This window comes from Balaenoptera acutorostrata, chromosome 15, assembly GCF_949987535.1.
Source record: "Balaenoptera acutorostrata chromosome 15, mBalAcu1.1, whole genome shotgun sequence".
In the NCBI taxonomy this organism is placed as follows: domain Eukaryota; kingdom Metazoa; phylum Chordata; class Mammalia; order Artiodactyla; family Balaenopteridae; genus Balaenoptera; species Balaenoptera acutorostrata.
In genome coordinates this window covers 40,091,778-40,112,989 of record NC_080078.1, presented here as the reverse complement: position 1 = coordinate 40,112,989, position 21,212 = coordinate 40,091,778, and the positions used below count along the sequence as shown (strand labels likewise).

The window sequence follows — 21,212 nt, the reverse complement described above, 5'->3', positions numbered from 1 at the left end:
CCTGCTCCCCTTCTGGGATGGTTAATTTTCTCATCAGCTTGACTGGCCACCGGGTACCCAGAGAGCTGGTTAAACGTTAATTCTGGGTGTGTCTATGAGGGTGTTTCTGGAAGAGATTAGCATTTGAATTGGTAGTTTGAGTAAAGCAGATGCACCTCCCACCCCCCAGTCGGGGTGGGCATCATCCGATCTGTTGAGGGCCTGAATAGAACAGAAAGGGGGAGGAAGGTTGAATTCTCCTGCTTCCTGCCCTCTTGGTTCCCAGGTCTTTAGGCTCAGACTCAAACCTACACCGTCAGGTCTGCAGCTCTCAAGCCTTAGAACTACCGTCCTTCCTGGGTCTCCACCTTGCGTAGGGCAGACCTTGGGACTTCTCAGCCTCCAGGATTGTGTGCACCAGTACCTTATAATAATTCTCTTCTATCATATTAATTCTATTTCTCCAATACGCTTTCCTTCCCTCCCAGCACGTATTTCCAGGTGCAGAGACTAGAATGAGGAGGGAAAATCACGTGCTCCCTGTCCTGTGGAGCAAGCAGCAGCTGCTTGGCCAGTTGGCTGGTGGCAGCGAGTCTCGAGGGCAGAAGATTTGTGGTCAGGTGACATCTGTGATGTACGCAGCGAGAAGGACCTGCTCCTCCGAGGGTGCGTCTATGTCAAAAGTACCAAGAATAGGATGGCTTCTTCTTCACAAGACAAAGTCACTCCAGGGTCTTATCTACGTAGTTTGTGTTGAGTAGCATTCCCGACCTGTGAAAGGGCTCACACAGCTCTGGGAATGAACTTCGGGTCCCTGTTTAGCTCTCGGGCCCCACCTGACCTCTGCTCTAGTGCTCTAGCCCCTCTGGCCTTCTGAGATGCCGTAACCCTACCCCCTCCTTGGAGCCTTCGCCTCACTGCCGTTTCTGCTCCGTTGACCCAACGCCCCTCTGCCTGGCACCTCCCAGCTGATCAGGCCACGACTAGTTCATGCTCCTCCCCGAGTTCAGTGCAAACATGCCCCACAGAGAAATCACCACTAACCTCTCCTATTAATGTCCAGTTTAATTTCTTCATAATGGTTATCACTTCATGGCACTATCAGTCTCTGAAACTCTCTTTTTTATGTTTACTTGTTTACCAGTTGCTTTTCTTCTTTAAAGGGGCGGCATAGCCCGATGGTTGAGTTTGGACTCTACAACTAGACCCCCGGTTCTAATTCCAGGCCTGCCACTTTCCAGCTGCGGGATCCTGGGCACGTCGCTCTACCTCTCTGGGCCCCTCTGTAAGAAGGGTGTGTAGTAGCACCTATCTCGGGGGGTGGGGGTGTCCCATGGGGGATGGGGGGAGGTCAGATGACGTTACTCACCCGGTGGTTGCTTGCTGTTAGCGCTGCTCCGCATCGCCCACTGGTACGTATGTTTCATGACAGGAGGGTTGCCCGGTCTCACCTCTTTACTCTGCCCATCTGCAAAGTGCCTGGAACATAGTAGGTGCACAATAAATGTCTGTTGAATAATGAATGGGTATCACTGATTCAAACTAATGGGGTCACAACCAATCAGCCAGTCTTTCAGGTATGCATGAAAGTTTTGTCAGGCTAACCTTTCCTGGGAAATGTATTGTTCAGTAATAATAAATAAACAAATGTTTTATTCCATAAAAATGCATTAAAATTGCTAAATGAATCTAAAGAAAAAAGAATCATTCTAGAGAATAAAAATGTAAAGGTAAACCTAATGTCATACAAGTATTTTGAAGAAAGCATCTTCTGTCCTTGCTAGCATAGGTTTAGCCCGAGGTTATAATTTCCTTGAAGGTAGTGGATCTTATATTTCTCTTCAACCTCAAGGGTTCTGTTTTCCTAAATGTATGTTGAGGAACTTCAGCCTTTATGGGAGAAGTCTATTTGTGAACTTGTGCAAGTTCTTTCACTTGATATTTTTTCCATTCACTATAGTCAAGTAGAGCATAAAATACTTAATGAGAAAATATACTAATGATATTTTACACATTTTTGTGTTAACGCGACTCCCGTGGACTTGACACACTGACATTTTGTCCATTTGTGTATCCGTCTAACTCTTATGAATTTGTTCTGTTCCTTTAGCTCCAGCACCAGGAAATCTGCCAAGTTCCTTACATAACTTAACTAATTAAACTTCATGGGACTCTATAGGAGGTAGTATAAAAATCCTGTTTTATAATCAAGAAATTAAGAATCAGAGAGGTGAAGTGACTTGCCAAACATCACACAGCTATGAAGTGGCACAGCAAGAGATCTGAATACAGTCCTTTAACCTGTAAACCCCATGCTGTTAACCACTACCTTAAAGGGTTACCCTGAGCAGAGGAGGGCAGGAGAGCTAAGCTTTGTGGTCATCCTACCAGGGCCCTTGATGCCTCCAGACCTGAAATCCCACCTGACCTTCAGTTTGAAGGTCCCCCTTTTCAGCCCTCTATCTGTTACCCTGAGGTGGCCTCCAAGGGAAGCTTCCTAAAACAGTGCCAGCATCTGCCGCCCTTAATGGGACTTCCCAACCAACCACTACCGTCTACTGATTCCAGAGTTGGCGGGAATTCTCAGGGAGGTGCTTCATCTCCCATCCCGTTACAATGACACCTGTCCAGCACCAGCACTTCAAAATGGCACCATTTTTAAAGTTCACGGCCCCTTGTTAATTAATTCAGATACGTACTCTTTTTCAAATAAAATCTTCCTTTCTGGCCTGGAATTACTTTCACACTCACTGTCATAAACTGGCAGGTTCTTTAACTCTTATCCGTAATGTATTCATCTAAAAGATTTTTTACCACAAATTTGTACAACTAAAAAAAATAAATCCTACGCTTTTAAACATAATGCGTGGGGGTTTTTGGGGGTTTTTTTTTTTTAAAACATAATGTATTTTATGGCACCTCCTCTCTCAAGATAGTTACGTGATTATTTTCTTAAGGGAAAGTAACATGGATTGCTTTTAAAGGAAACTCACGATTTCCAACCAGATCAGGACTTAGAACGCCAAGCTGAAGACAGGGGCTAGGAAGCTGTGGCTTGGCACTAAATACAAACCCTATTCCACAAAGAACTCGTGCGTTTCTGTAAAATGGGACCGATGATACCCAACTCCTAAGAATACAGCAAGAATTAAAGGAGATAATACCTGTAAAGCATTTAACTCACTGTCTGGCACATTGTAAGTGACCCACCTAAACTTCCATTCAGTAGTTCAAGAGTTCCTTGGAGGGAATGCAAGATACACTTGCCTTGTTTTTTTGTTTTTTGTTTTTTTTTTCTGAGCTATACATTTTAAGGTAATAACTAGGATTATGACTTATAACATTATACCAGAACATATAAGATTTTTAGAAATTTCATGTAATGACTTGCCTTGTTTTTAATTCTATTCAACAGAGAAAGCACAAAGACAGATCCTAAAGCCCCACGGCATGTAAGTTTCCAAACCCTCATTGGACGTTTATATTCAGTTCTGCTTTTAAGACGTCCCTTAGGCCGTTCTCAGTTCTGAATCTGTACAAACCTCACTAGTTCTCACTGATAGGAATGGTCCCTACAGCTGCAGCATCCAAGCATTTATCTGGCCAAACACAGGCACAGTTCTGCAGGTATCCCCACTCCGGAAGCCTGAATGGAGGTGTTTACTAAGTGGGGAGGGGTTGTGGATGGACCCGCGTCACTTGACAGCAGTGTTTTAATACTGCTCCGCTTCTGTACACGTTGGCCAAAGCATCGTTCAGTACTGTAAAGCCAACAGCCTGTACTTTTCCATTTAATTTGATTAGATTATTTCTAAAGAGAGTTTCCACACTGTTTGAAACCCACGTTTCCATTTTAAGCCACTGAAGTTCATTCCAGTAAGGGCTCGGTGGCCTCTTTAGTTCAGAACAGGGAAGGAAAGGGTGTAGGTTTGGTACCCATATTTATTTAAGATGCCCATTCCTTACTGGGGGGTAGACTTAATGCAGCCACATTCCTCATCCCACCCTTCTTCCTTGGCACTGCTCTTTTCTCCTCTCTGCCTCTTGTGTTATGCAGCCTTTTGAATAAATACCCATTCCGAAAAGCATCTTGACATGTTGTTTCCAATTAGTTTCCTCTGTAGATTTGGCTCCAGCGCCAGCACCTGCAGAGGTGGCCGGTAACATCTACAAGGTTGTTTTTACATAACTGCATGGCAGAAGGATAAAGCCTGTGCGTACAAGCTAAAGTGGTTTGGAAACCGATTTGAGAAACAAATATCCCAGGAAGTGATTAATAATTTAAACCCTGACCCAAGCTCAAAACAAATGTGGGATGACAGAGAAAAATGAGCCTTCTGCAGTGCCGTGTTGGGAGGAGGATGTGAGTGCCCAGTGAACGGGTGTGTGGCTCACGGCCAGAAGCCCTCAGTCTGTTGGTCTTGCCTGTTATTCAAAGTCAGCTTCCCTCCACGACACATCTGTAGAAGGGAACTGAAGGACACTAAAGAAAATACCTTGGGGCTTCCCTGGTGGTGCAGTGGTTAAGAATCCACCTGCCAATGCAGGGGACACAGGATAGATCCCTGGCCCGGGAAGATCCCACATGCCGTGGAGCAGCTAAGCCTGTGCACCACAACTACTGAGCCCACGTGCCACAGCTACTGAATCCCGCACGCCTAGAGCCCATGCTCTGCAACAAGAGAAGCCACCGCAATGAGAAAACCGTGCACCACAACGAAGAGTAGCCCCTGCTCGCCGCAACTAGAGAAAGCCCGCACACAGCAACAAAGACCTAACACAGCCAATAAATAAATTAATGAATTAATTTTTTTAAAAAAGAAAAAGAAAATACCTTGGATTCAGGCCAACTCATTCAAAACCAAAGCCAAAGTGAAGAGGTTCCTCTGGCTACCTGTTTCCCATAGATTTTTTTTTTTTTTTTTTTTTTGGCTGTGTTGGGTCTTAGTTGTGGCATGCAGGATCTTTCATTGCGGTGTGCGGGCTTCTCTCTAGTTGTGGTGTGCAGGCTCCAGAGCACATGGGTTCTGTAGTTGTGGTGTGCGGGCTCTCTAGTTGTGTCGTGCAAGCTCAGTAGTTGCGGCACGTGGGCTTAGTTGCGCTGTGGCATGTGGGATCTTAGTTCCCCAACCAGGGATCGAACCAACGTCCTCTGCATTGCAAGATGGATTCTTAACCACTGGACCACCAGGGAAGTCCCGCCCATAGATTTTAATCCAGTCACTCTGGCATTTGGTATCTGCAGCTTTCAATTGCCTTAAATCAGTGATTCTTCATCTTTTTGCACCATGATCCCTCTGGCTGTCTGAGCGAGTCAGTGGGCTGCTTCTCAGGATAATATTTTAAATCATAAAATACAGTACACAGGATTTCAAAGGAAAAGAATTATTTTAAATACTTTTGTCAAAATGTTAGAAAAACAAATTTTGATAGAGTAATATATGTGGTTCTTTATTTGTTCTTCAGTTCCCAAATGTAATTCTTTCTAGACTTTTCTTTTGAAATAACTTTAGACTTACAGAATGTTGCAAAAATGTAGAGTGCGTTCAATACACACTTCACTCAGAGTCCCCCAATGTTCACATCTTAGATAACCGTGGTACATCTATCAAAACTAAGAAATTAACATTGGTGCAATTCTCTGAACTTAACTGTGTACTGTATTTGGATTTCACTGGTTTTTCCATCAATGTCCTTTTACTGTTCCAGGGTCCAATCCAGGGTCCCACATTGTATGGAGCTGTTGTGTCTCCCTAGTCTTTTGTGACCTTGACACTTTTGAAGAATACTTTAGTTATTTTTAGAATGTCCCTTAATTTGGGTTTATCTGGTGTTTCTTATGATTAGATTGTGATTACGCATTTCTTACAAGAATGTGTTTTCTTATGAATACATTTAATAACCAGCTACCTTAATAAATGCAGCAAATAACTATCTATTTAATGCATTCAATAGCTAACTACCTTAATACATAACTATCCTAATTTTGAAGTGGCGAAGGGCATAAATGATATTTTGTGAGCTGCAACAACTAAAATGTGGTATGAAAATATCTGTGACTTCTGTTAGTGACAAAATCACAAATACTGCTAATAGTGCTGTGGATTGTTTCCAAGCTTTAAATTGGAGGGAAGTGATAAATATCAGTCAGGAAAATAAAGACTTTCTTCAATCCAAGTTCAAAGACCTCCCTGATTTCTATTTATGGATCTGGGGACCCCTGGTGAAGAACCCTGTCCAGAGCTACCGATATTCACAGATAATAGAGATGAATAAACCATATGCTAAAAGTTATTGCCACAATTGATCTCCCCATTTTTGCCTAGAGACTTTGGAAAAATGACCACAGCTGGATAGATGATCTTTCTTGGAATGCCTCCAAATCATTCAGGTATAAATCTACAACAGAGCAAGGAGACTAAAAGGTGACCCAACGGCTCTAAGGTACAAAGCCTTCAGTTCTTGGGGGAAGTCTGAGGGACAGACAGCTCTTTGTAAAAATACAAGGGACTCATGTGGCAATGGAACCAGTGACTGACCTGATTTTTTACTACTTTCATGGAATGTCCTCGTTTGTGTGTGTATGTGTATTTTTTTTCTTCATGCTACAACTCACATTTACAAACATATCTTCTATATGTTTCCATCCTCATGACTTTGTTTCTATTTGGATAGGAAGTTTCGAAGCAATGGTTTCCTGACCCTGGTTTTGAGACAGCCAATGTCCAGTGTCAGACAGGTCTGGGTACCGAGTCCTTCAGTTACTAAGGCCTAGAAGGGTGAGGTTGGGGGGATGAGGCCTCCAACCCAGGACTGGGCTGAAGTGGAACCTGCAACAGTTAGTAACAATGTCCTGAATGACTCCATCATCTCTGAGTAAGAGCGTCACATGCATTATTCCCCTTAACCCCCCACCAACCAGCTGAGGTAGACACCTCATTTTATAGACTAGGAATCAGCAGCACAGAGAACAGCGTCACAGAAAGCATCTTAGCTCAAATTCAACTTCACGTCTGACTCCAGAGCCCTCGTTTCTAACCGCTGCACTGTTCTGTGACGGGTGGACCTATTCCGGCCCTACCTGGGGCTTCCCTTGTCACAAATCTACAAAGATAGCCTTGTTAGGCAAGGTTTTATTTCTCAAAGGCCCGGCTTTTATGGAATATAGTCAAAGAGCAGGGCCCTGGATCGGTGGCAGTTCTAACAACCAAATCTTCGAGGTATCAGGCGTTGGCAAGAGGGTCAGACAGTTGTGTGAGGTCTAAACAGGGATAAACACCTGGGAGTCATGAGAGCAGCCTGGATTATGAGGAGGGACACACAGAAGACTAAATTCCAGTGCACAATTCCGTTCCTTATCACCCCCTTTCGTGTTTCCTGCTGAGTGTGGATCTCATTAACTTACACTGGCTCCCAGGTGTGTGTGTGTCTGGAATTCTACTTGTAATTCCCATAGAGGACCAGGAGAACCTTGAAATTAATTGGCAAGACAATGGGCTGATGCTTCCGGTGAGACTAAAAGAAGAGCTAACAACTCCTATGATACAGATGAAACATAACAACTGTGCCTGCCTGGGTATCAAGCTCTTCTCTCATCACTGTTAATGATGGAACTCCCAAATTCTTTTTTTCTTTTTAATACAATTGACTTTTTTTTTTTTTAAGGCTTTATTGAATTTGTTACAATATTGTTTCTGTGTTTTTATATTTTGGTTTTTTGGTCACGAGGTATGTGGGATCTTAGCTCCCTGACCAGGGATCGAACCCATACCCCCTGCATTGGAAGGGGAAGTCTTAACCACTGGACTGCCAGGGAAGTCCCTAGAACTCCCAAATTCTTATCTCATAGCTGGCTACAACAGCTTATAGATCTGACCCTCATATGTTTTATTCAGGCTACTCACTTTATTAGGACCCCACGTTTTCCTATTTATTGTATTTTCTTAATCTCTAGGAAACAAATTGCCCTAGTTTACAAAATAATTAGTAAGTTACTTTCAAAAGGAGTTTTTTTCACGTGCTTTGCAATATCATAGGAAAGTTGTGGCCCTTATTATCTGGCCTTCATCAACAGACCACTTTGAAGTGGAATGAAAATGGAAGGAAATTAGAATATATTTAAGAGACACTCTATTTCTTTAACTGGATGGATTCATAAAAATTCATAAATTTTGCAACTGTCAGTGAAAGAGACCTCATGGAGGGTCTTATAAAAATTTTAGTTAAGAATTTTCCCCTTTAGACCTCCATGGAAAGAGGGTTCCAGGATGAATTTGGGATATTGCCACTCAGTTGTAAAAATGCTTTATTTGGGGGCTTCCCTGGTGGCGCAGTGGTTGAGAATCTGCCTGCTAATGCAGGAGACACGGGTTCGAGCCCTGGTCTGGGAGGATCCCACATGCCGCGGAGCGGCTGGGCCCGTGAGCCACAGCTGCTGAGCCTGCGCGTCTGGAGCCTGTGCCCCGCAACGGGAGGGGCCGCGATAGTGAAAGGCCCGCGCACCGCGATGAAGAGCGGTCCCCGCACCGCGATGAAGAGTGGCCCCCACTTGCCGCAACTAGAGAAAGCCCTCGCACGAACCGAAGACCCAGCACAGCCAAAAATAAATAAATAAATAAATAAATAAATAAATAAATAAATAAAATTTAAAAAAAAAAAAATGCTTTATTTGGATTATAGCAAATAGCCCCCAGCCAGAGCACACTATTATCAAATTACTTCTCCAGCATGAAGGTCATCCATGACTAATCATTTTCTAATTGGCAACTCAGTGCAAAGTTATACTGTGTTTCGAGTTCCTGGTTCTGAGGGTGTTGTTAGAGCCAAGGAGATGTGTTTTCAGGGAAAACAAAACCAGCCTGTTATAGTGAGTCTTTTAAATTTATAGTCATAATAACAATCACAGGCTGATTAAAGGCCATTTATGAGTGGAAGAGGAAGAGTTTGGAAAAGGCCATTTTGGTCCTATCACTCTACCTATTTTGCTCACACATTCAACAGATGCTTAGAAAGCACCTTCTCTGCCATATACAGTGGTGAATGGTCCCATGTGGATGGGTCGGAACTCTGGGGCCTGGGTTTTGTGAGTGGGTCAGGAAGGTCGTCCTTTTGTCAGATGCCAGGCCTCAAAGGCTCTCTGTCCTGACCTTGACATCTGTGTGCACTGCATGTTTCTCTAGGGGTCCTCATTTGGGGCGCAGTCAGCTTCCACAGGGTGCAGGCCGCTCCACTCAGCAGCCCTCCCTCCTCATCAAGCATGCTTCCTTGTTACCTCTGCGTCAGATGTTGGTCTCCAGAGCAACAGTGATACTATATACAGAAAAGTTTGGTTTTCTGACTTATTAATAACTCATCCTTAACATCATCTACTTCTGCAATCCCAGGGAAATTTAGACTCAACACCTAAGAAAATTTGCTAACATGTTAACAGAAATTATCTCCGAGTAATGAGTTAGTGATGCTTTCTTGTTGTGCTTATCTGTATTTTTTCAAATTTTACATACTGAGGATTTATAACTTTTGTCATTAGAAAAAAATTAAAATCTTCAATAGTGACATTAAAAGTATCAAATGTAATGTGTTGATTCTCCACAGTTTCTCCAGGATGTGTACTTTCAACCCAAGATGGTGGCATGGGCAAAGCAAATATGATTCTTTAGTGACTCTACTTTCTGTACCATGTACCCTTCAAAACAGGGTAAATCACACTATGTTTTTTTCTTCAAGTTTTACTGAGTCATAATTCACACATAGCACTGTGTAAGTTTAAGGTGTATAGCACCTGATCTGACTTACATACATCACAAAATGATTACCAAAATAAGTCTAGTGAACATTCATCACCTCATATAGATAAAAAATTAAAGAAACAGAAAAAATATTTTTCCTTGTGATGAGAATGCTTAGGATTTAGTCCCTTAACAACTTTCATATACAACATACAGCAGTGTTAACTGTATTTGTCACACTGCACATTACACCCCAGTATTTGTCCTGTAACTGGAGGTTTGTACCATTTGACCACTTTCATCCAGTTCCCCCATAGCCCCCACAAATCTGATCTCTTTTTCTATGACTTTGTCTGTTTTTGAAGTATAATCGACCTACAACACTATGTTAGTTCCTGTTATACAACATAGTGACTTGATATCTCTATACATTTCAAAATGTTCACCGGGTAAGTCTAGTTATGATGTCACCATACAAAAGTGTTACATAGTTACTGACTATACTTCCCACACTGTACATTTCATACCCATGACTCACTTATTTTGTAACTGAAAGTTTGTACCCTTCATCTCCCTCACCTATTTCTTTCCTTCCTCCACCCCTCTCCCCTCTGGCAACTACCTGTTTGTTCTCTGTATCTATGACTCTGTTTCTGTTTGATTGTGTTTGTTCATTTGTTTTGTTTTTTAGATTCCACATCCAAGTGAAATCATACAGTATTTGTCTCTCTCTGACTTGTTTCACTTAGCATAATACCCTCTAGGTCCATCTATGTTGTCACCAAGGACAGGATTTCATTCTTTTGGTGGCTAAGTAATACTCCTCTGTGTGTGTGTGGTACATTTATGTATGTATGTCGTTTAAGTGTTTCCTAATTCATTTTCTGTCTGGATTTTCAGCACTGGTGCTACAGGCTGGTGGGTGGGCCAGTGCCTGCACTTATAAGCTAGAAGCAGGATTCCAAAATAGTGCTTGTCAGTACCAGTGTCCCTGTGGTAGAAAGAGCTCCCCCATGTGGCTGCCCCCAGCGTCTATGGCCCCAAGGGGAGCTCCAGTCCCCTCCGGCCCCTCCAGGAGGGTCTCTAAGATCAGCAGGTGAGTCTGACCCAGGCTCCTTTCACATTACTGCTTCTGCCCTGGGTCCCGGAGCTTGCAATATTTTGTGTGTGCCCTTTAAGGGTAGAGTCTATTACCCCCAGCCCTCTGGCTCTCCCAAAAGCAAGTCCCACTGGCCTTCATCGCCAAACGTTCTGGGGGCTCATCTTCCCCGCACAGGATGCCTGGACTGGGGAGATCAATGTGGGGCTCAGACCCCTCACTCCTGGGGAGAAACTCTGCATTTGTAATTATCCTCCCGTTTGTGGGCCGCCCACCTGGGAGTGTGAGTCTTGACTGTACCGTGACTCTACCCCTCCTACCTATCTTGTTGTGATTCCTTCTTTATATACTTAGTTGTAGAAGATCTTTTCCTCTAGTCTGCTGGCCTTTCTCCTCAATAGTTGCTCTGTAAATATTTGTAATTTTGGTGTGCCCGTGGGAGGTGAGCTCAGGGTCTTCCTACTCTGCCCTCTTATAAGTCACACTGTTACCGAGTCCCAGCTCGGTCTGCTCGCCGCACGACTTTATTCGGAAAGCCGGCAGACGGAAAAAACGACAGACTAAAGTCTCAGAATAACCATCTTACCGGGGTTTGGATGCCAGTTTCTTTTATAGCACAGAGAGGGGGTGGAGATGAGGAAGTAAAGTAAACAGGCCATAAGATTTGCAAATATCACCGGAATGGCCAGCCTCGGGGAGGGGATGTGTTAGTTTCTTCTTTCCTGCAGCCATCCACAGGTGGACAGGGTCGGGATGTTTCCCTAAACAAAGGCACTTTGGTTTAACATTCGGGCAGAGGGGCAGGGTTCCCCGAGGCAGGCCATTATGTGCAGACGGTATCCTTTTAGTGAACAAAAGCAGCGGAAAGCAAAGGGTAAAGTAAAAGAAACAGATCCAACATGTAGTCAGATTTGGCTCTTCCGTTACAACACTCTTTAATGTAAACATCAATGATTTTTGTATAGCTGTTATTTTATTCAGAAACGTGTTTGAGATTTTTGTATTCAGTTAACATTCTAGGACTTTGGGGGAAATGTTGTTTCAGAAGGTCTTGCCCTCTTTTTGTTGATTTTAAAATAAATCAATCTTAACAGGAGAACAATCTCCCTTTTTTCATAAAATGTTGGGGCTATTTGTTCCTTATTATTTAATTTCTTCCAACAAACACAATACAAGCTAGAGAAGTGACTGCAAACCCTTAGAAATTATTAGGTCCAAAGTATCTTTCATAACCACTGGTATGCTAAGGCATGCTAGTATACTGAAAGCCATCACAGGTATTGCCAAATTTTAAAATCGTAATTATTAGCAATGCCATTGGTGGAATGTTGAGCTGGATAAATTAACATTATTAACATTATAAAAATGTCTGGAACTGGAGAATGCTTATTATAATATTAATTTAAAAATCGAGACAAATCACGTGTCTTAATATTAAGTAAAACATCAAGAATCAAATCACATGTATGGCAGAAAAAAGTCATCAAGACTATTAGTAAGCCAAACCATTCCATAAAACCCACTAGGACAATCCATTTGATCATGCTTAATCCTCAAGTGTCTTTCATGAAGCAAGAGCCAAGGGAAGCAGTGTAGCTGCAACACCCTCAGTTTGTCTACACTGATTATGACTGAGTCATTGGGGGATGATAATAGCTAATATTTACTGTTTCTTTTCCTTGGATCAAGTGCTGTTTTTAGCATTTTACATCCTTTAATTCTCACAGTCATCACCCCAACTATTACCGTTCCCATTTTACTATCAAGGAAACTAAAAGGCTAGGCTTCTTACCTAACCAGGCTTTGAACCCAGAGTTTGAACTTGGAGTCTACACCTTTAAACACTGTACTAATTTGCCTCCTCAAATCTGTGGGGTCTGTAAACTCTTGGATTTTACTTAGAACCCAAGTCCATTCCCCTCGTGATCTCCTTTTCCTACTGAGAAAACTACTCTCTCTTCTTCCTTGGCCTTCCCCCAGGTGGAACTTTCTAGAACACACATGCCTTTGCCCCAATTACTGCTTACTTCAAATGCATGTGGCATTTCTCATTGTATTATTATTGTCCTAGAGGAGCCCATTACTGGGGCAAGAGGAGTTGCCCCTGCTGGGTTTCATCTTACCTAGACCTCTGCTTCATTTAGTTGAACTCCAAAATGAGTTACTGGCTCAATCCTTTCTAGTCTCAAAAATGTAAACATTGTGCAGTCTCTTCCTCCTTATATTTCTCCTCATGTGTCACTTTCTTAACACACATCATTTTCCTGTACCACCACACACAGAACATTTCCCCACATTCCCAAACCCGATTCAACCTACCACTTACGTTTTATACATGTGTTTTAACCAAATACAATACCCTCCTCTAATACAAGACATTTTACTTCCAATCATACTGTCAAAGTCTATGGAAAACAAAAATGTTAGCAGTTTCCTCTCTTTAGGGTGGGTGAATTGATAAGTAATTTTTCCCCTTTTTTTCCCAAAAACTTGTAAGTATTTTAAAGAAAATAAATAAATCATTTAGTTTAAAAAGGGAGATTCCCTTTTATTTCAAAACTAGGGAGCTCATAAGTGGTACTTAAAGGAGCCAATCAATGAGTAGTGTCATATTTTAAAGCCTGAATCAGGTTTATCTCTTTCTTTACGAAGCTCTCTAACTGCCAATTGTACACAAGCTGACATGTGCCAGTGGGCCAGCCCCTGCTTATGAGTTATAAAACTATCCAGTCATATACAGTTCACATGATCCAATGGTAGTACAACTGACAAATGTACAAAGTGAATGTTATTTATGACAAATAATTCACAAATTTTACTTGGACCACAACTTCTGTAGCAATACCAAAGCTGCAACTTTGTAAATACAATGGCTTTCTTGGAGAATAAACATTCATACTCACTGGAAAGAATCTATGATGTCTGAAATAGACAAATTATCTTCTTGCATACAAAACAGTCTTATGTTTTTCTTTAAAAAATAATTGCCATATTACAATTACAGCTCTGAGTCGATTTGATCATGCATGAGCCAAATGCAAGAGGATGCATCTGGCTTTATTAAGGGAATGCATATTGCAGGAGCTCTAGAGAGCACGGAAGCAAAAGTCTTTACTCTCCTTCCCTATCACCAGCTGCCTTGAACAAATGCTTACCTTTAATATAAGAAGACGATTCACAAGCCATTGGAAATATCTCCTCGGTTAAATTCCATACTTGATAGTCAACGATGGGGCCAAGAAAATGGACCATCAGGTCCCAATGTGCTGGAGACTTTACCAGGTCGAATGACAAAGTGTATAAATACATGAGCTGGCCGTGGGGTAATGAGCCATTGAGTCACCAAGCAGGGTTGCCCAAAAGTGGTTTCCATCTGGCACCTTAAAGAAAGCCAGGAACATCAGCCCCACACAGCAGAAGAACAAGGGTGGGACTGGCTCTGCTTTGCTTGCCATCTGCAGATTTAATCCCAGTTGTGTTGGAAGAGTCTCTCCTCTTCTCAGCTTTCACATATCCCAAGAGTCACCTTTAATTAAGAATAACAACAAAATGGGCTTCCCTGGTGGTGCAGTGGTTGGGGGTCTGCCTGCTAATGCAGGGGACGCGGGTTCGAGCCCTGGTCTGGGAGGATCCCGCATGCCACGGAGAAACTAGGCCCGTGAGCCATAGCTGCTGAGCCTGTGCATCTGGGGCCTGTGCTCCGCAGCAAGAGAGGCCACGATGGTGAGGGGCCCGCGCACCACGATGAGGAGTGGCCCCCGCTTGCCACAACTGGAGGAGGCCCTAGTGCAGAAACGAAGACCCAACATAGTAATCAATCAATCAATCAATCAATCTTTAAAAAAAAAAAAAGAATAACAACAAAAAAAGTTAAACACTCTCGACTATGCACACCCATTTGAGTATTGCCCTTTCTTCTTACATTCACAGCCAAGTTTCCAAGAGGAGGGCTCCTATTCAACCATGGGGTTCGTTTAGGGCAGTCATTTTTTTTTTTTTTTTTTTTTTTGGCTGCGTTGGGTCTTCATTGCTGTGCGCTGGCTTTCTCTAGTTGCGGCGAGCGGGGGCTGCTCTTCATTGTGGTGCGCAGGCTTCTCATGCGGTGGCTTCTCTTGTTGCGGAGCACAGGCTCTAGGCGCGCGGGCTTCAGTAGTTGTGGCTCGTGGGCTCAAGAGCGCAGGCTCAGTATTTGTGGTGCACGGGCTTAGTTGCTCCGCGGCATGTGGGATCTTCCCAGACCATGGATCGAACCTGTGTCCCCTGCACTGGCAGGCGGATTGTTAACCACTGTGCCACCAGGGAAGCCCTAGGGCAGTCATTTTTGTGCCACATTAAGTCAGCTGAGTCAAAATGGGAAATTACTGCTCCTTATTACAAGGTAATGGATATGATTGACGTTACCTCCATATTACTCCATTCCAGTCTCTTATCCAATCTTAATTCCAAACACAAGTATAAGGACCTTTATCTTATTCATGTCTGTATTGCTTAAATGATTTATAGGTTTGAGAAATTTTATGATTAAGAAATAAAGGTCTACCCTGGAGCTGAGAGTAAGAGCTCGCACTGTAAGCTAACACCTCAACACCCACACAGTCCAAAGATAAGAGATCAAGTAAGGTTGGCATAACTAAGAAGCCTCTAAACAGAATGTGATGTACACTCTGAAAATTTCAAGTGGAAAATGGGGTAAGTTCCACTAATAATAGGCATCCATAAATGACATTGTTAACATGGTGACACAGGTGGTCCCCAACACAGTACCCCTCACAAGGAGACCAACTAGCAACTATCCAGCTATAGACGAGACACCACTGTGAAAATGCCAGAACCAGAAGGTGAGGCTGAAGCATCCCCTGGACCATAAAGACTGAGAAGGATGCACTCTGACTGCACCACCCCTCCTCCAGGCCGGCACAGCACTTCCCCAGGGGGGGCCCCCCGGGCCTGTGGCTTCTCCAGTGGGAAAAGAGAATCAGAGTTGAACATCCAGCTTCCACAATATTGGAAGCACTTCCCAGAGGCTCACTCAGGTCTGGCCTCATGGGGGTCACTGGGGCAATCTACTGAACTAGACCATGGAGAAGGGGGAGGGGCTTACCGAAATTGGTGCTCAGATCTTATTGGACCCCATTCCTGAGCACAGATCCCAGCCAATGGCTCTGCCCATCTACAGAGCTGAGCTGGTGGCCTCATTTAGCCAATCTTGAAAGAAGCCAGAGGAGGAAAAAACACCTTAGCTGTAGAGTAACAAATACAAGAATTACATCCAACTTCTACTTAAAAACTATGCAAGCAAGAAGAAAGTGGGATGAAATATCTAAAGCGATGAGAGAAGACTTTGAACGGCAAAAGGAGAAGAAAGCTTTGTAAGAAGAATGTGGACGAAGTGAACTCTACACCTTGATGTCGGGGGTCTGAGAGTCAAGGGAACCACTCTTCTGTCTCCTGCCTGGACCTCTTGGAGATGGAAACACTGCACTTTCTGTCTATCTCACCTGCATGATAGAGAGCATTAGAGAGCTGCAATCATGGCAACTCTTGGTGTTCAAGACACCTCACCTCCCTTGAATCTAAGTGGTGTGTAAGAGAATCCTGAAGTTTATCATGACTCCAACCCTGGTATGAGGTTTGCAGAGAGAGAGAGAGCAAGTACAAGGTTGAGATTGACAATGAGAGAGAGAGAGACAGAGAGACCACTTCTGGGGTCACATGGTTAAACATGACATGCATTATTGCAACAAAATGTGCCATGATAAGAGCCGGGGGAAACGTAGTTACAGCTCCAAGACTGAGTACATACGGATGCTGGAGTGAGAGTGGAACTCTGCCTGGTCCACACGTGCATCATTGATTTCAAGATCACTTTAGACAACAAGTAGTGGACATAGTTCACCTCTACAGGTACCTCTACTAATATCCCCCGGGGTAATGGAGCTGTCTAGGTGGCTTAGGGCTTCTGAGCTCTAGTCTGTAACTGGGACACAAATGTAAATGAGCCTCAGCTGACCTGAGAAATCACTGTATTTCACAGGGACAAGAGCACGAGTAAACTAGTTTGGATTATACTAGAGAGACAGCGTGCAGAGTCATCCAACATTTTCAGTTACAAAATCAAAGAAGATTACATGTATAGCACACCTGGGTTTGAGACTAAATTTCATATGCATTGCATTTCTTTTTTAAAGCTAAGAGTTTGTTTGTTCTTTTAGACTTATCATGACATCCTCATGTAAAAAACAACACAAGGAACATTTTTTTTTTTTGGCCGCGCCATGCAGCATGCCAGGGAAGTCCCCAAAAAACATGTTGACATGACTGCATGTCAAAACTAGCTATGTTAAAAAGTCATATACCAAACTTTCAGTTATAAAACAAATAAGTCCTAGGAATATAATGCACAGCATGGTAACTATGTTTAATAATACCGAATTATATATTTGAAAGTTGCTAAGAAAGTAGATCTTAAAAGTTCTCAACATAAGAAAAAAATTTTTGTAACTATGTGTGGTGACGGATGTTGACTAGACTTACTCTGGTGATCATTTCACAATATATACAAATATGGAATCATTATGCTGTACACCTGAAACTAACATAACGTTAAATGTCAAGTATATCTCAATTAAAATGTATAAATAAAAGTAATCTACCCAGGACTTGAGGATTACAGGGGCAGTTTGAGAATATATTGCCCAAAATATTTTCTTTTTGCCATACAAAATAATAAAGACACCGCCAAGAATAAAGTAGTAAACATCAACAAAAAAGACGCCATCATAAATTAAAGGGAAGAAACATATGGCATACTTTGTGAAAAGAAAAATTCAGTGAATAAAAGAGCCAAAAATGTCTAAGAAACAGAATAACTTATTATAGCTAAAGCTTAGTTCATAACAAACTTTAAACTCTTAAATACCATATAATTATTAGGAAACATAATTAAATAAACAGCTAAATCAAAGAGACAAAAAAGAATAAAATTAGCTAAAGGAAAACAGAAGGGAAAAGTAATAAAGAGAAAGTCAAATAAGGAGTTAGAAACAAAATAAGAGATCAAATAACAAACCCCCAAACACATTTAAAACAAAATGACAATAAACTATAAATGACAATACACTATAAAAATAACTCAATTAGGAAAAAGAGGTGAGAATATGGAACTATAAAAGAAGTAAAATGTTAAAAGGGAAACGCTAATTGATATAGAGAGATTTAAAAATAATCACAAAACAGAACATTTCTAAAAGCTTTGGGAATAAAATGGAAAGTCTAGCTCAATTAATTCTAGAATAAATACCAATCTTTCTCTACCTGTGCACCCAGCATGGTAGCCACATGGAGCAATTTAAATTGAAATGTACTTAAATTAAATTAAAAGTTCAGTTCCTTAGCTTCACTGGCTGCGCTTCAAGTGTGCAGTATCCACATGTGGCTAGTGGTTACTGAATTGGGCAATGCAGATAAAGAGCATTTCCATCATTGCAGAAAGTTCTATCAGCCAGCACTGGTCTAGAGAGAAGACCATCATTTTCATTAGTGTTTGCACAACATTCCAGCCCTGTAGTTGCCCATGTGGAACTGTTTCCTGATGTGATGACTATGAACATCACCACAAATAAACACACCTGCTGAGGTCTCTTTGTCTTAGAAACCTAAATAAGCTCAGCCCAAATTCTGCCTCAACACTCCATGGAGGTTTTAAGTCCTGCCCCAGATTTCTGGATGTATTCATGATCCCTTTGTTCCTATGGCGACCTCTGTCTCCCCGATTCCTGCTGTCTTACCACATCAACCCAGACATCCAGCCAGCCCCTTGACATTGTTTTCCACGCACAAAATATCCCACCCACAGAAAATGCTTATGAGTAGGGTAAGGGAAGAGAAGACTTCCCGGTGCAGTAAAACGAAAGTTGTCAGTTTAATATCAGGCATCTTGGAATTTCCTCCAGGTGCCTGAGCATAGAGCACCCTCCACCAGCTCCTAAACTCCAGCATCAGCACGTGCTGCTATCTCCCCTCTCCCCACCTGTTTCTCACTCTTCTCTCCTGCTCTCAGGCACACCACGCATACCTCCTCTGGTGCCACACGGAGCTCTTTAGGCGTATTTTATAGTCCTGCCTCTTTTCACACCCTTTCCCCCCTCAGGATCTCAGCTACTCAGAGAAAAGCTACTTTTGGTCATTTCCAAATAAGAAACACTCTAGAACTAGTAGCTATTAAGAGAATGGACATTTCACCTCCATAGATGAGCACAATTCCTGTTTTCTTTGAACCCCTTAAAGCCTGCATCATTATATAGATTCTTTACGCTGTTGCAGTATGCTAATGGAACAGAAGGAATATGTTCTATGCCAGGGAGAGGCTATCCTCTGAGTCACAGAAAGGCTTGCAGTGGACAGGAACCCCCAGCTCTACTAAGCACAAGCCTCAGAATCTCAGAGTACGGCAGTGTTAGATGAGGAGGATTTTAAGATCCCACGGAGCTAAAAAGGATTAATGCAAACTTTTCAGGTTATGACTATTTTTTCTTTAAAGTCACCTAAATGAGAATGATTCTTATTTCTACATGAAAATAAACATCTGAGCCTTCATTCCTCAACACATGACTGTTACCTATAACCCCAACATTGCTTTAATTTCCTGGGTAAGTAGCTGAAACAGAAGCAGAAAACCATTTGGGGGACTGGCTCCTCTCATTCAGAGTTCCTTTTTGTTTTTTCTTTTTTTTTTTAATGGTGAGCTGTATTTTTGGGTTTTTGGTTTTTTTAATTTTATTTATTTTTGGCTGCGTTGGGTCTTTGTTGCTGCGTGCAGGCTTTCTCTAGTTGTGGCGAGTGGGAGCTACTCTTCATTGCAGTGCACGGGCTTCTCATTGCGGTGGCTTCTCTTGTTGCGGATCACGGGCTCTAGGCGCGTGGGCTTCAGTAGTTGTGGCACACGGGCTCAGTAGTTGTGGCTCGCGGGCTCTAGAGCGCAGGCTCAGTAGTTGTGGCACACGGGCTTAGTTGCTCCATGGCATGTGGGATCTTCCCAGGCCAGGGATCAAACCCGTGTCCCCTGCACTGGCAGGCAGATTCTTAACCACTGCGCCACCAGGGAAGTCCCCAGAGTTTCTTTAACATAGTGGTTCCCCAACCTTAGGGTTCCCCAGGATGCCCTAGAATTCTCATTAAAACACAGAGTGCTTGGCCTCACCCTGGAGTTTTTGATTTAGTAGGTCTGCAGTGAGAATGTCTGTTTCTGAATGCAAATTTGGAGAATTTAAAATTTAAAGATTAGACCTTTTTTGTGTTTGTGTGTGCACGTGCACACATGTGAGCATGGACTGACCCTACACATCTCCCGTAAATGCGGGCTTATTTTTCAGTTTTCATCTTTATAGCCTAGACTCCTTTCAATTCCCCAGGCAGACTGGGGAAAATTTTGGGAACACAGAGATGATAGCACACCTGACTGATTATCCCACCTATATTCGGCAGATGGCATTTAATCCAAACCAAAAATCTAGAACCCCTAACTGGCTTCTGATTACCTCAGAAGACAGGACACTTCTGGCAGACAAGGTTTTCAGAGCTTTCCAGGCAAGGGAAAATAGATCAGTTATAATGGTAAGGCCAGCCACACTAGGACTGCACCTCAATTTTCGAGGGTTCTTCATTGCAGGAATAAAGTAAAGGTAGCTATGGGGTAGGGAGAATAAAAGGGCCTATGAATCTGTTGGCCCGTTCGCATGTTTACCTTCATCAGGACAACTGTTCTCCCAGAACCCTCCTAAGACCCTGGGATTTCCTTGTCCTGAGCTCTCTTTAAACCTTGGGGACCATCTATTCACCCTGACAATTGGCAGCTACCTGTCTTGGCCAATCTTACCATAACAACTGGCTGCGATGTGTCTCATCCAATGTTGCTTCCTGCTAAAACTGAAAACTGTATGTACTGGGACTTCCCTAGTGGTCCAGTGGTTAAGACTTCGCCTTTCAATACAGGGGGTGCGGGTTCAATCCCTGGATGGGGAGCTAAGATCCCACATGCCTTGCAGCCAAAAAACCAAAACATAAAACAGAAACAATAGTGTAACAAATTCAATAAAGACTTTAAAAATGGTCCACGTCAAAAAAAAATCTTTAAAAACAAAAAAAGAAAAGAAAACTTTATGTATTGCATGGCTCCATTTTAACTGATTATTTTATATAGGGTAACATTAATAACCAGAGATTTTTCACGTGTAATTACACGGGACCCCCAGACATCATGACTCTCAGATGGAGAGTCCCAGTAACCCAATGCCATTCAGAATAATTAAAGCTTTCTTCTTGTCATCTGTTTTATTCTTCTGAAATTGGAATGCAAAAAAAATCACAATTCATTGAGTCAGCTTGAGGTTTAGCTCAGTTAGTTAGGT

At 42.6% G+C, this 21,212-nt stretch overlaps 1 long non-coding RNA gene across 1 annotated transcript in view; it reads right to left on the bottom strand.

The window, feature by feature from the left end:
- Positions 1 to 12: 12 nt before the first annotated feature.
- LOC130704965 (uncharacterized) overlaps positions 13 to 21,212 on the bottom strand; it is a 205,211-nt gene continuing 184,011 nt past the window's right edge. The window contains exons 3-4 of the long non-coding RNA XR_009005565.1: positions 1,349 to 1,458; positions 13 to 651 (exon numbers count right to left, since the gene is read on the bottom strand). This is a non-coding gene — a long non-coding RNA (uncharacterized LOC130704965). The remainder of the gene's footprint in view (positions 652 to 1,348; positions 1,459 to 21,212) is intronic.